Raw genomic sequence first — 13,809 nt, 5'->3', positions numbered from 1 at the left:
ATCAATTCAGTTCAATTTATATACATTTTTCATCTCAATGCAATGTCCAAATTCTTTCGTTGTCCTACATTCTAATCAGTATAAGTAAACTAAGCCAGACTGTTGAACCATATCCAACCAGAATTATTTTGCACATCGGTTCCTACTAGCTAGTAAGCGTTTAATGAAAAATAACAATACGTTAGAACAAAGATACTACTTTAAATACTTTTAAATATATGACAGGCATGAAAGCGGAATACGTTACGCAGGCTGACATTTGATATTATCTACGTAAAAAGCTGATAGTATGCTTAGACAGTTCTCCAAACTCACTGAGACCAGAAGCATTCAAGTTAGATATTTGAATGTTGCCTTTGTATGTTCTAACGTTGGTTTTATTCTTCATAGTTCAACACATATCTAAACTACCCAATGATAAACACTTAAAAGAGACATCACTTCTGTGCTGACATGAAAGTATTTACATTTAAAACTACATTTATAATAAAATATGTAGATCATTCAAATCGACAGCAGGGTTTTTTCTACACTGAGGCATTTTTTTATCAATCTTGATATGTCAAGGCCCTTTCATTGGATTTTTCTTATTGTTTATAACACCACTGTCACAGGTTTGAGGGAGAACTCCCTCATACATACATATAAACAATATTAGGTGAATTTCAGAAAAACGTCAAAGTTTTTGTATGAGGCTAAGAAATTGGTATTATTTTCTGACATTGACTTAATATTGTTTTTTCTATTGAAGCTAAAAATAGCTTTAAAAAGCTTTTCAAATATGTGAGGAAAAGTGACGTGACATTAAATCGACACTGATCGAAATATCCCATTGTTACTATATTTGAAATTATTAAACGTGTTGTTTTTAATTTTTTACATCACTGGGTCGTTACCTCTGCTTGTGGACTATCAGTCCCCGAGGGTATCATCAGCTCAGTAGTTAGTATTTCGGTTCTGATATGAATTAACAAATTTTGCTAAAATTGTCCGTTTATAAATTTATAAATTATTAAGAAACTAAGTTTTCAACTCCCTCAGGCAAAGTTGGCTGTTTTTAGATATATTTTTATATATAGCTCTTCAACTTTAACGGTTTCGGTACTTATACATCTTCGGATTTCAAATGTTTGGCTTTGAGCGTTCCTGATGAAGGTAAATACAGAAAAGCGCTTCGGACGCAAGAAATTATTAAACGTGTTGTTTTCAATTTTTTATATCAAACCGATAGTTTTCTCTATTATTTTTTTTTTATTCCATGGCCTCATAACACGATAAAGGGTTTATTTTCTGTTAGGTTACCTGTTATACTTTCCCCTCGATTTTTCGTGTCCCATTGACAAGCATACCACATCTCCTTAATTTCATAAAAAAAATAGGTTATCATGTTATACTTTTATCATTCTCACAAACCAATAAAATTCCTACAAAAAATAATTGCATTTTTAAAAGGTCAATAAATAAAGGCAACAGTAGTATACCGCTGTTATAAAATCATCAATAGTAAAAAGTTTATAAATAACTAACAGCATTTATAACAAAAATGAGGTAAACCAATTTTAATTTTAAAGAAATGATAAAAAAATTAAATGGTTAGCAGACTGAAACAAAAACAAAATCATCGGGAATTTTTTTTCCAAATTGAATCTTGTTGAATTCTTTCATAGCGCCTTTGTTGAAATAGTCAGTTATTAACGATATCCAGTTTTAATCGATAAATCATGAAAACTTATTATAAAATTTGCATGTCATGAGCAGTTTTTAACGTCTTGAACCAATATTCGTATAGTATTGTCTTTTTTCTACAAATATTGACAAAATGCAGGCAATATATTTTGTAAATGGCTGAGGAAATGAAACAATACATTCTTATTATTACAACTATATTTAGTTAGACAATCGAATATTTTGATTATACTTAAAAACAAAAAAAAAATATTAGTAAATAGAATATCAAATGGAAATGTTCTATGGCATTGAAAGTTGCTTCTCGTTAATAAATTGCTATTAAGAATAAACATAATTTACGTCAATGAAGAGCACCTGTCAATATAATCCAAAATACCCAGATGGAAACATACGATCTCCAACAATAAAATAGTTTCTTTACCATAACTCCTTAGAGTCAAGAAAAATTTGAAATAACCGAAACTACCAAAAGATGTAATCGTATAACTTGGGCATGAAATCAATTGTCAGGTTGTAACTATTTATTCCTATCGTTTCAACTTACAAACAAACAAAAAACAAATTTTCAGTCACATAATAAACACAATAATTCAAATCAAATTAACCCCATAAATGTTCCGTAAATTCACTTTCAACTTAATCATTGATTCCGATTGTCCTTTGTATTTATATGTAAATGTTATTCAAGCGTTCCATAGTTTTCCCCACACGTTGATCTTTGTATTGATATGTAAATGTCATTCACGCGTTCCATAGTTTTTCCCAAACGTTGATCATTATAACATAATAACATCTTCGAATCATGTTCATATATAAAACAAACGTAATTATCAGTTCATATTCATTGTTCTGTACACGAAACTGTTAAATAACTGTTCTTAATATGTAATTCAACTTACGCATTGACATAAAACACCCAAGTTATGTGTTTCGCCTTGTCATCCATTTACGGGATTGTTAATAATGGGGATAGAAACGACAGTCATGATATTGGAATATGCTCAATTAAATTCTACAAAAACAAGATACTAGTATATATCGTTCAAACGATACATTCCGCCGGCGAATAGTCATCCTGTAACTGTTCCTCAACTGGTAATATTACAACAAGCCTGTGCACGGAACGGCGTATGGTTTGATCCTCGCATCCATTGAATGAGACTCCTTGACTGACATTTTTATATCTGAGAATTACATCTCTCACAAACCCATCTCTTCCGGCATTCGCTTCGATGATCTGTGTCATTTTCCATCGTCCACGGACAATGTTTGAATCTTGTACTATCACTAAGTCCCCAACTTTTACATTCCTTTGTTTGGTATGCCATTTTTGACGAAGGATTAGCGTAGGAAAAAAGTCTCGTGTCCATTTTTTCCAAAAGTTTTGGACTACTTGTTGAATAAATATCCACCTCAATTTATAATTGCTGTTCTCATTGAAGTTTCCATTAGGAACACGAATGCTTGATCTACCTAGTAACAAATCATTTGGACACTAATATGATCCTTCCATTGGGTCCGATTTTTTTGTTCCAATTGGTCTTTCATTTAATAGATTAGATACTTCAAATAACACCGTCTGTAACTCAGAAAACGTCATCACCGATGTTCCTATGGCAACCTCCAAACTCTTTTTCACAGATTTGACTAGTGATTCACTGACTCCGTTTTCCCATGGGGCATCTGCCGATTTGGTAGTGACCCAATCCTTACCTTTGCATTCACCAAACGACTTAATTGGTTCCCAGTCCCATTTGTGAACTACTTGCTGTAGTTCCTTGCCTGCTGCCACAAGTCGTGAACCTGAATCAGATATCATTTTTCTTGGATATCCTCTAACAGTAACAAAAGGACACCATATGCTTTACCATGTGTTCGTTTCTTCACAGTATCTCGAATCATGAATGGTCCAAACAAATCAACAGCACAATAATAAAATGCTGGTGCAGGTTGTAGTCTCTCTATCGGTAACATACCCATCTGCTGTCCTGCAATCTTTTTCTCTCGCTTCCTACAAAAGATGCATCGTTTCTTTACGAGCTTAATAATCCGACGTACCCCCAGGAATCCAGTATCTGCTCCTTAATTTGGCCAACGTTGTATCCACCCCTGAATGATCATCCGAATGAAAAGAACCAACAATCAACTTGATAAACGGATGCGAAGTTGGCAAAAGAATAAATTCAGTCTGATTCCAAGTGCGTTTCATCCATTCTTGCATTCTTTGTCCAACTGTTATTATGCCATCTGAGTTTGTTTGTACACCTAACCTTCGAAATCTCACTAATGAATCCTTCGGTAGACTCTTCTGAATATGTTTTATCCATATCATTTCTGCTATTTGTATATTTCCTGCTGAAATTCGGTTCGCTGCACCTTTGAATGATCTATTTTTAGCTATATCCAGAATTATACTTGTCACGCGCAACATCTTGCTTACATTCGAAAATCGATTCAGATCAATGTCACTTAGATCGGGCACAATGTCTCCACTCTTTTCGTCATATTCAAATGACATCGTGATTCCAACTGCATCCGGCAATTGACTTGATTCTGAATAATCTTGCCTGATCGGCCATTGTTCAATGGGCAACCGTAAAAAATCTGGACCCTTTTGCCAAACTGATTCCATTACCAATGCGGTTGGATCTATTGCTCTCGTGGTCAAATCAGCAGGATTCTGTTCCCCTTGTACCCACCATCAATCAGAAGGTTCTGTCTTACTTTGAATCTCGGCTATTCTAGTTGCCACAAATGTTCCAAAGCCATAACTTTCTCTTTGTATCTGAGCTCTTACTATTGTTGAATCTACCACGTGAATTATTCGAATAAAGTTAAAGTCCATCTCCTTCACTATATTTTCTCTGATTCTTGATGCAATTACTGCACCACATAATTCCAACCTCGGAATCGACAATTGTTTTGTTGGTGCTATCCTGTTTTTTGCTATAATCAGATTCGCTTCATATGTCTCGGGACCGATTTGCCATCTTATGTATGCACAAGCTCCATATGCTACACTGCTCCCATCCGAAAATACTACTAATACGGGGTTCTTGTATGCAGCCTCTGGCTTAATACATCTAGGAAACTGAATCGACTCTAGTTGAAAGACTCCCTTGAAGAACTGAATCCACTTTTGTCTCATTGCATCTGCTATTGGTTCATCACATCCACCATTTCCTCCATCTGTCTTGCAAAATAATCTCAAAAGTAGTTTTGCGGTTAAAACAAACGGAGAAGCTAACCCTAAGGGATCATAAATGCTCGCAACTTGACTAAGAACCATTCTTCTCGTGAGTATCAACGGTATGTCATCTATTTGAGTTTGTTGCAAATCTTTATCAATGTGTATTCCTCGACGTTTACTTGAAAAATTTATTTTTGCTTGAAATGTAAACATGTCATCTCTCGGTTGGCAAATCATTCCTAGAATCTTTTCCTTTGGTTCATTTGAAATATGTAATCCGTTCCATTAGTCGGACTGCTTCCCTGTAACAATCCAATGTTTAATTGTAAATCCACCCTTTGCAAGTAATTTTTCAGTGTCTTCCATTACTTTTCTTGCCTGATCATTATTATCGACAGAGTTAATGATATCATCAACATAACTGTTTCTAAGAATCATTTCGGCTGCCTCTGGATAAATATCTTTACTCATTTCCGCAGTCATTCCTAATGCAACTGTTGCAATAGTGCCACTAGGTCTGTCCCCAAAAATTACCGTCTTTAACACATAATGATCCGGTTTTCTGCTTGCATCGAGATCTCTCCGTAGAAACCGATGCGTATGTTGATCAGAAACTGAAAGTTTGATTGCATTATACATTTTTGAAATGTCTCCTGCAATTCCAATTCTATTTTGTCGAAATCTCAGTAGCACCACTAACATGTCATTCAATACATTCGGACCCTTTGCCCAATAATCATTTATCACATGTCCCATGTATGTTGAAGAGGAATTGAACACAATCCTGATTGGGGTTGACTTAGAGTCGGGTTTTAGAACCTCATGATGCGGTAGATAATGAATTGGTCCTTCATAATTCCTGACCTCGTAATCTGAAAGTTTTCTGGCAACGTTCCTATTAACCATATCTCTGATTTGATCATTGTATGCATTTGCATAGATTGTCCCGGTGCGTTGTAAGCGTTTCTCTGTTGATTCAAGACGATGGTTTGCGGCCCCTATATTGTTAGGCAATTCTGCCGATTCTCTTATCCATGGATAAGTTAAGTCCAACGTTTTTCACCTTTGTCATAATGAAGTCCCTTTCTTATCATGGTCAGTTCTCGTTCTTCTGCTATAGTATAATTACCTTTTCCGATCGAACATTTACCACACTTACAGTTTCCACATTTCGGGTTGCATTGAGTTCCTGAGCTTTCAATGTTGAAAAAGTTATCCAGACTTTCCTTCAGTCCATTAAAATTTGCAATATGTATGCTACCAGTGTCGTATTGTTGTCCATATAAATGATGAATACGTACATAATGATGAGACACCGTACCAACTTTGAGAAGCGTGTGACTACCTCTCAAACAGTAACCAAATTGGTTTTTCATCAGTTGAAGATTTCCTACTTGTTCTGCCTTTGTTGGTAAAAGAACACAACAATCACTGCCTATCAATATGTCGACTTTTCCCTCAGGTCGAACTACATCCTTTTCCGTCACGCTTTTGAATAGCTTAGCAATGCCACGGATATCCACCCTAGTCACGTCTGCTGTAATTTGATCCATTCCATACGTCCTTATTTTCCATTCCTGTCCATTTAAATCAGTTAGTGGAACTATATATTCTTTACTTTGGATATAGTCAGTAGTGTTGCCGACCTTTGTCACGGACAATGTTACATCTCTTCCCTTGAGGTTCAGTCTCCTAGCAGAATAATGTGTTATAAGTGAAATGTTAGCTCCCGGATCCCATAGTGCTGTCAAATAGTTTCCATTGCTCGGAACCTTGCTTATCATGAGCAAAACGTCTTCTCTACCTTTATCTCCATTAACAATACTGATACAATTGTGAAACGTTGATCCATTGACTTGAATTCCATGTAAAGCTTGATGGTGCATCCTCCCACACATTTGTTGATTTTCATCCAGGACATCACACGGTTTCCTATTTGAACAGTATCTTGATAAGTGACCAATCTTGAGACAACTAAAACATCCTCCTTGTTTGCGAATCAAATCTATTTTAGTCTGACCATCCAATCTACTAAATGCTGTACATTTTCCAATATCATGATTATCAGTCTCATGATACCAACAATTTCTACGGTTTATTCTCATAGGCATATTATTCTTCGAGTTCATTCCATCACCGTTCTGTTTATATTTATTACCATGCGACATAACCTCTTCTACCTGTGCCAATCCATCAACTACCTGCTTCAATGTTTCTTGCTTTTGCTTTACTTGTGCTTCGAGAGATTCTACGGCTGAATCTTCCTCCAATGTTGTATAGTGAACCTTTGATTTAAGTAATGTTCGACTAGCAGAACTGTCTCGTAAATCAGAATGAATATATTCCATAGCATTTTGTTCTTCCAAAAGAAAATTTAGTAATTCCGGAAATGTATGTGATCCATACTTTTGCTTGCAAAGAGCCCATACCCTCTTCTGCAATGGAGGTAAAAGTCTCTCAATTTGACTGATCATCGTAGCTGTGTTCATTTCAAGTTCCATGTTCATTCTTTTAAGATCGAGCCAACATCTCTCGACAACATCAACTGTGGTTATAAAGCTCATATAATCATCATCAAACATTGGTTTCAGTCCTTTAATTTCACTAAGTACAGCATCAGCAAGCTTCTCTGGCTTTCCATACTTAATGTCTAACTTTTCATCATTTCCGTAAAATCGTTGTCAACACCTTTGACAGTAAGAAGTGCTTCTCCTGTCAAACATTGTTTAAGTGTAAACGGGTCATCTTTCATGAGGAGGTTGTAGTCTTGTTTGAAGCTTGGGTAATATCTTATATTCCCACTAAAACAGGTGCATCCAGTTTTTTCACTCTCATATTATCCTTGGTACACTTTACTTCCTCAATGGGTTTTGTGTCTTTGACCTTTGCTGCTTCAACCACTTTGCCCATCATTGACCTTGCTTCACAAAGTTCTTGGTAAAGATGATCCATGTCTGTATTACTGTGCTCAATAATATCTTTATCTGTTTCGTCGTCAGAATCCAAAACTTCCAAGTACGAGGCATGACCTCCTTCCATCTCAAAATAAGCATCTTCAATGTCTTTGAGGATTAGTTCCAGTGATTCTTTCGATTCATTGTTGTGATGACTCTTATTGAACCGATTCAATATTCGATGAAATTTTCCCTTTGCATTGCTTCTCTTCTTTTTCAAAACTTTCTTCCCATCTCATCTTTCATCTCCAGGTTTGTCACCATTATTTGTAGGCATGGCTTTGCGTTGAAATGTATAACTTGGGCATGAAATCAATTGTCAGGTTGTAACTATTTATTCCTATCGTTTCAACCTACAAACAAACAAAAAACAAATTTTCAGTCACATAATAAACACAATAATTCAAATCAAATTAACCCCATAAATGTTCCGTAAATTCACTTTCAACTTAATCATTGATTCCGATTGTCCTTTGTATTTATATGTAAATGTTATTCAAGCGTTCCATAGTTTTTCCCACACGTTGATCTTTGTATGGTATGTAAATGTCATTCACGCGTTCCATAGTTTTTCCCAAACGTTGATCATTGTAACATAATAACATCTTCGAATCATGTTCATATATAAAACAAACGTAATTATCAGTTCTATTCATTGTTCTGTACACGAAACTGTTAAATAACTGTTCTTAATCTGTAATTCAACTTACGCATTGATATAAAACACCCAAGTTATGTGTTTCGCCTTGTCATTCATTTACGGGATTGTTAATAATGGGGATAGAAACGACAGTCATGATATTGGAATATGCTAAATCAAATTCTACAAAAACAAGATACTAGTATATATCGTTCAAACGATACAGTAATATCAACACAATTTCAATAAATAAAAGATGTTAAAGGTTTTGGACATGCGATAGGCATAGAACAACATATAATCGAGTTGTGCTGTTTTAGTGACAAATTGTTTTCATAAATATCTGAATGCTTAGATAACTACAAGGAAAGAATTAACACATTATTTGACTTCACTTTTTATTTTCATTAATTTACTTGAGCGTAACACAAGAACCTTTTTAACATTTCTTTCAAGTTTACAATGTTTTAATTCAATATTCATATACTTACATTTTCCTACTTAAAAAAAATTGATCTCGGTTTTGGTAGGATATGCGTATTTCAACATATTTTTCCATGTACTAGTAGTTTTTTGTAGACTTTTCTTTTCACTAATTTTCAGTTTAGTCAATAAACTGTCTATTTTTCTCAAGCTGACAACTGCAAAATGTGTCAATATTAGATAGAAAGCACCCTTGAAAACAATGTCTATATACTAAATACATCCAAGATAGTAAATGTATTGCAAGAATTTTATCGAGGTTTCCCGTGTAAGATTGGTAATTGTAGTTAGTTGGAAGGAATATCTCTCTTGTTAATAACCAACCAGGTTTTGATTATGAATAACGTACATAAAAATCATCAGTTATATTGGTCATGTAAATTGAAAGAATACAGTTGTTGCGCTTGTTTAATTGTTGTTTCAACAAACGTATTATTCCTATGGATACTTATTGTGCAGTCGACCTAGCTACCCGAGATATTCTTGTACTATAATGAGAAATTAAACAACACGTTTCATATCAGTTTCTTCTTCAGACATAATGGTTATTTACTTTACAATGCTCAAGTTGCCCGGTGTTATCACGGATGCAGTACATCAACAGAGCCAATCCAATTAAAATAGTTTATATTGCTTGTAAGGTTCTCCATTTGTGTCTCCATTTGTAAAATTGAATGATTGCTTGAAACTATGACATTTGGCGGTGCTTTAAATGAATTTGTCATGATTAACTCCTGTTTGAAAACACATATAAAAAGGTCCAGAAACCCGTGTGCTTATTGTCTATCGTAGATGTTGACAGCGCTTATAAATATGACAGAACAGCTTATCCATTGAGCTAAAGTGTCCAGTTTTAGATCATCTGACTCGCGTTTTACCAATTTCCTGGAATAATCATCAACTGCATCAATCAGTCAAAGACAAATGGAAGATGTCAAAGGGATATTTGAAAAAAAACAACAGATAACTCTATTACAAGAAACGACAACCGACGAAAAGACAAACAACAGTATCCAAAACACAGCATAGAAAACTAAAGACTAAGCTAAAGGAAGTGCACCACAAACGAGTCGTGTTGTTCACCTGAAGTTCTTCTTCAAGTTGATTATCTACAAAATTCGATATTTCGCGCCTTTGCCAAAAAACTCACTAAGTTGTTCATTGTTTATAATCCCATGATTTCCAGCAGGACTATATTTAAATAACGATGAAGCAAAAGAACAATCGAGAGGTTTAGATTTCCCGAAAGGTTAAGGTCCCTTATACCCTGGTGTGATTAAAAATTGTGGATGTTATAGGTTTGGTGTAGGTAAATGAAATTACAGGAGTATTTTTATCTTTGAAGCAATCAGGTGTTTATGTCTGCACATATTTTAGGTGGTAAATATTGCTAATATTGATGGATCCCAACTCTTATTAGCATATGTTGTTCATCATCCTTGGAAGTAGTTGTCACGGGTTTGAATGGCTTATGGTTAGTAATGTTCATAATTATTCCTACAAATAGTATTGGCCGGTTTCCAGTAAATGACCACAAATATTTTGCATGATGCAAATACTGTGTACCTGTCGTGAATTTGATTATACTTCCATCATTCTATGGTCATTTCAACTGATGTTCTATTATATAAAATGTATCTAGTCTAATATAAAAACAAATTCATAATTTCAAATTTCGAAAAAAAAAATATTAACATTTCAAGCAATTACTGTATTATTTTATTGATACACAATCAACTTACCTCTAATCAAAGGAAGTTAAATGTGTACAGTTTCAATGAAATGCGTATCTATGCAACCTTGGCTTTTGTGTTTATGAATTTGGGCGTTGATTTTGGAGGTTAATCTAAAGCGCATTAAATTTTCACTTTTTAAAATGTCGAATGATTTCATCTTGAATGAATTAATTTTTCTTCTGTTGTGAATTAATTATTTCAGAAAGATAGCAATGTATGAACTGTGATGAAATGTGTTGAGAAAGAAATGCAAGTGCACATATGTACCAATGAAGCACAACTCAAATTGTTTGCCATGTATATATTATCAGAATATAACATGTAAAACACTTTGTGATAACTAAATATTTAACACTGGTCAATTTCAGCCCTATGGTGGTAAGAAAGTAATGGCATGACATGAAATAAAAACAGACCAACGAACACTCGTGATAATTCTGTTTTTACCTTTATCAGTGAAAGCTATTTATCTTGTCAAAAGAAAATAGAGGTCAAACATGTAATATACTGGATGCCATTTTTTTATTTTTTTGCCTGTAGGACAATTTTTTCAGGTAACGAGTGTCTTTTTTGGGGGGTGTGCAAGAGCGGTTGCTGTTTCCACGTTTTACCATTAATGATTTACATATTCTCGACAATACAGACATACACAAAGCATTTAAAATAGCATGTGTGATTAAAGATAAGGAAATGGACTTTGTACTATTTAACATAGTAATAGTGAACAAGCTTCTCAAATCTCAAATTTAATGACCTACCAATAAACTCATTTTTGACTTTCTACAAAAGACTCATCAGTGACGCTCGAATCGAGAAAAGTTAAAAAGCAAAATAAAGTACAAAGTCAAAGAGCCTTGAGAACTTACAATTTCGCAAGGTTTTGCCAAATACATCTAAGCTAATCTACTTCTGGAGTAAAACATCCATAGCATTTCGAAAAGGTTTTGTGAAATGTTAATTTTTAGTTTTATATATATATCAATGATAATACATGTCAACACAGAAATACTGACTACTAGACTGATGATTGAGTAAGATTGATTTTACAAAGCTATACAAAACACATCTTTATTCTTAAAAGTAAAACAACAATTAAAGAGGACAGTAAGGTAATTACGATATTAACAAATGTAAGCCCAAACTCTCAATATCTTTTCCAGACTCGGTTGTATGATAGCACAACTGGTTCAAAAATACATTTCTGTTTTAGCAATTGTCTTCTTTGTCTCATAAATCTGTTCTTTTGCAATTCAATTAAACAACCCTGTAAGAAGAATTTTTAATTATCATTGTCTATAATGCATACATTTGATAAAAAGTACGTCAAAACAAGTTAAATCGTAATCTATTACATATGAAGAATACCAAAACTCAATGTTGTTGACTTCGGATTACATGCGAACAAAATTTCAAATATGTGCTTGTAATTATTTTTTTAGAAATAACAATTCGATCATTGCCGTAAATTATGAAGTGTAACATGGTTTTGCATAACTAAAAGAACGTTCACTAGCAAATGAATTTTATTTTCAAACTGTGATATGATCTTAACATCAACTTAAAAGTCTGAAAAATAAATTCTTCAGAAATATAAAAAAAAAGATGTGGTATGATTGCCAATTAGACAACTATCCACAAATGACCAAAATGACACAGACATTAACAACTATAGGTCACCGTACGGCCTTCAACAATGAGCAAAGCCCATACCGCATAGTCAGCTATAATAGGCCCCGATAAGACAATGTAAAACATTTCAAACGAGAAAACTAACGGCCTTATTTATGTAAAAAAATTAACGAAAAAAAAATATGTAACACATAAACAAACGACAACCACTGAATTACAGGCTCCTAACTTGGGACAGGCACATACATAAATCATGTGGCGGGGTTAAACATGTTAGCGGGATCCCAACCCTCCCCTAACCTGGGACAGTGGTATAACAGTACAACATAAGAACGAATTATAAAAATCAGTTGAAAAAGGTTTAACTCATCAGATGGACAAAAATACAAGAAGACGTGGCCGGGTACTTATACATCCCGACACAAAAAGACGCAATGAACAGATCTGAGAGTACTAGCAGTTATATGACAGCTAGTTCAAAGCCACAGACAACTAATAAAAAAAATCATGCATCTAAGACTAAACTATCAATCCGTACACATCTAACATCCAATGGATTTAGTGTAAAGACGTCATAAACAGCCAGAGAAAAACATGACCTTGTGCAATGCCAAGTTACAGGTATCGACAGATTGTAGATCCATGAATAAGTATATGTAATAACATACTAGTAATATTTAGTTAGCTTTTAATTTACTGAAAACAAAATCAATATGTATACCAATAAAAACAATATTCAATGATCTTATTACAGTGTTGAATAGGTAACCTTTTAGAATAAGTTTATTTAAAGGAGCGACAAGTTTACATGGATCATTTCTAAATTTCCGGGCACGGTTAACAACATTTCCGTGAAAATGAGGATGTGCTATCCCGTTTGAAATAAGTTTTCTACAGGTACAACAAAACTTCAAAACCAAATCTTTATATCTATGGAAAAATTTAGTAAAGGTTTTAAGTAATTTATGGTAACGATATCCCTGGTTACATAATTTACCAGTAATACACAGGTTGCGTTCGTTAAAATCAGAAACGTCACAACAGACACGGGCATAGCGAACAAGTTGTGAAATATAAACACCGTAAGATGGTGCCAAAGGAACATCACCATCTAAAAATTAACAATAGGGAACGAAAAATCATCTCTTTTGTCGTAAATTTTAGTGTGGAGTTTCCCGTTTAAAACAGAAATAGCTAAATCCAGGAAAGGACAGTTATTACCGAATAAATTTGATTTATTTAATGTAATTTCCTTGGGGTAAATTTCACCAGTATATTGAGAAAATTTTTGATTATTTAACGAACAAATATCATCAAGATAACGGAAGGTGTTGTTGAATTTATCAATTAAATGCAATTTCGACGGGTCTTTACTGAGTTTAGTCATAAACTTTGATTCGAAACAGTACAAAAACAAGTCTGCTATTAAAGGGGCACAATTAGTTCCCATGGGGATACCTACAACCTGTCGATAAACTTTGTTGCCGA

At 34.1% G+C, this 13,809-nt stretch overlaps 1 pseudogene; it reads right to left on the bottom strand.

Moving 5' to 3' along the window:
• Window positions 1-1,912: 1,912 nt before the first annotated feature.
• LOC143059333 (uncharacterized) lies at window positions 1,913-7,631 on the bottom strand (annotated as a pseudogene).
• Window positions 7,632-13,809: the final 6,178 nt, after the last annotated feature.

The sequence above is a fragment of the Mytilus galloprovincialis genome, chromosome 14 (assembly GCF_965363235.1).
Source record: "Mytilus galloprovincialis chromosome 14, xbMytGall1.hap1.1, whole genome shotgun sequence".
In the NCBI taxonomy this organism is placed as follows: Eukaryota; Metazoa; Mollusca; class Bivalvia; order Mytilida; family Mytilidae; genus Mytilus; species Mytilus galloprovincialis.
The sequence above is the reverse complement of the archived record's forward strand: the minus strand, read 5'-3'. Positions and strand labels throughout refer to the sequence as shown.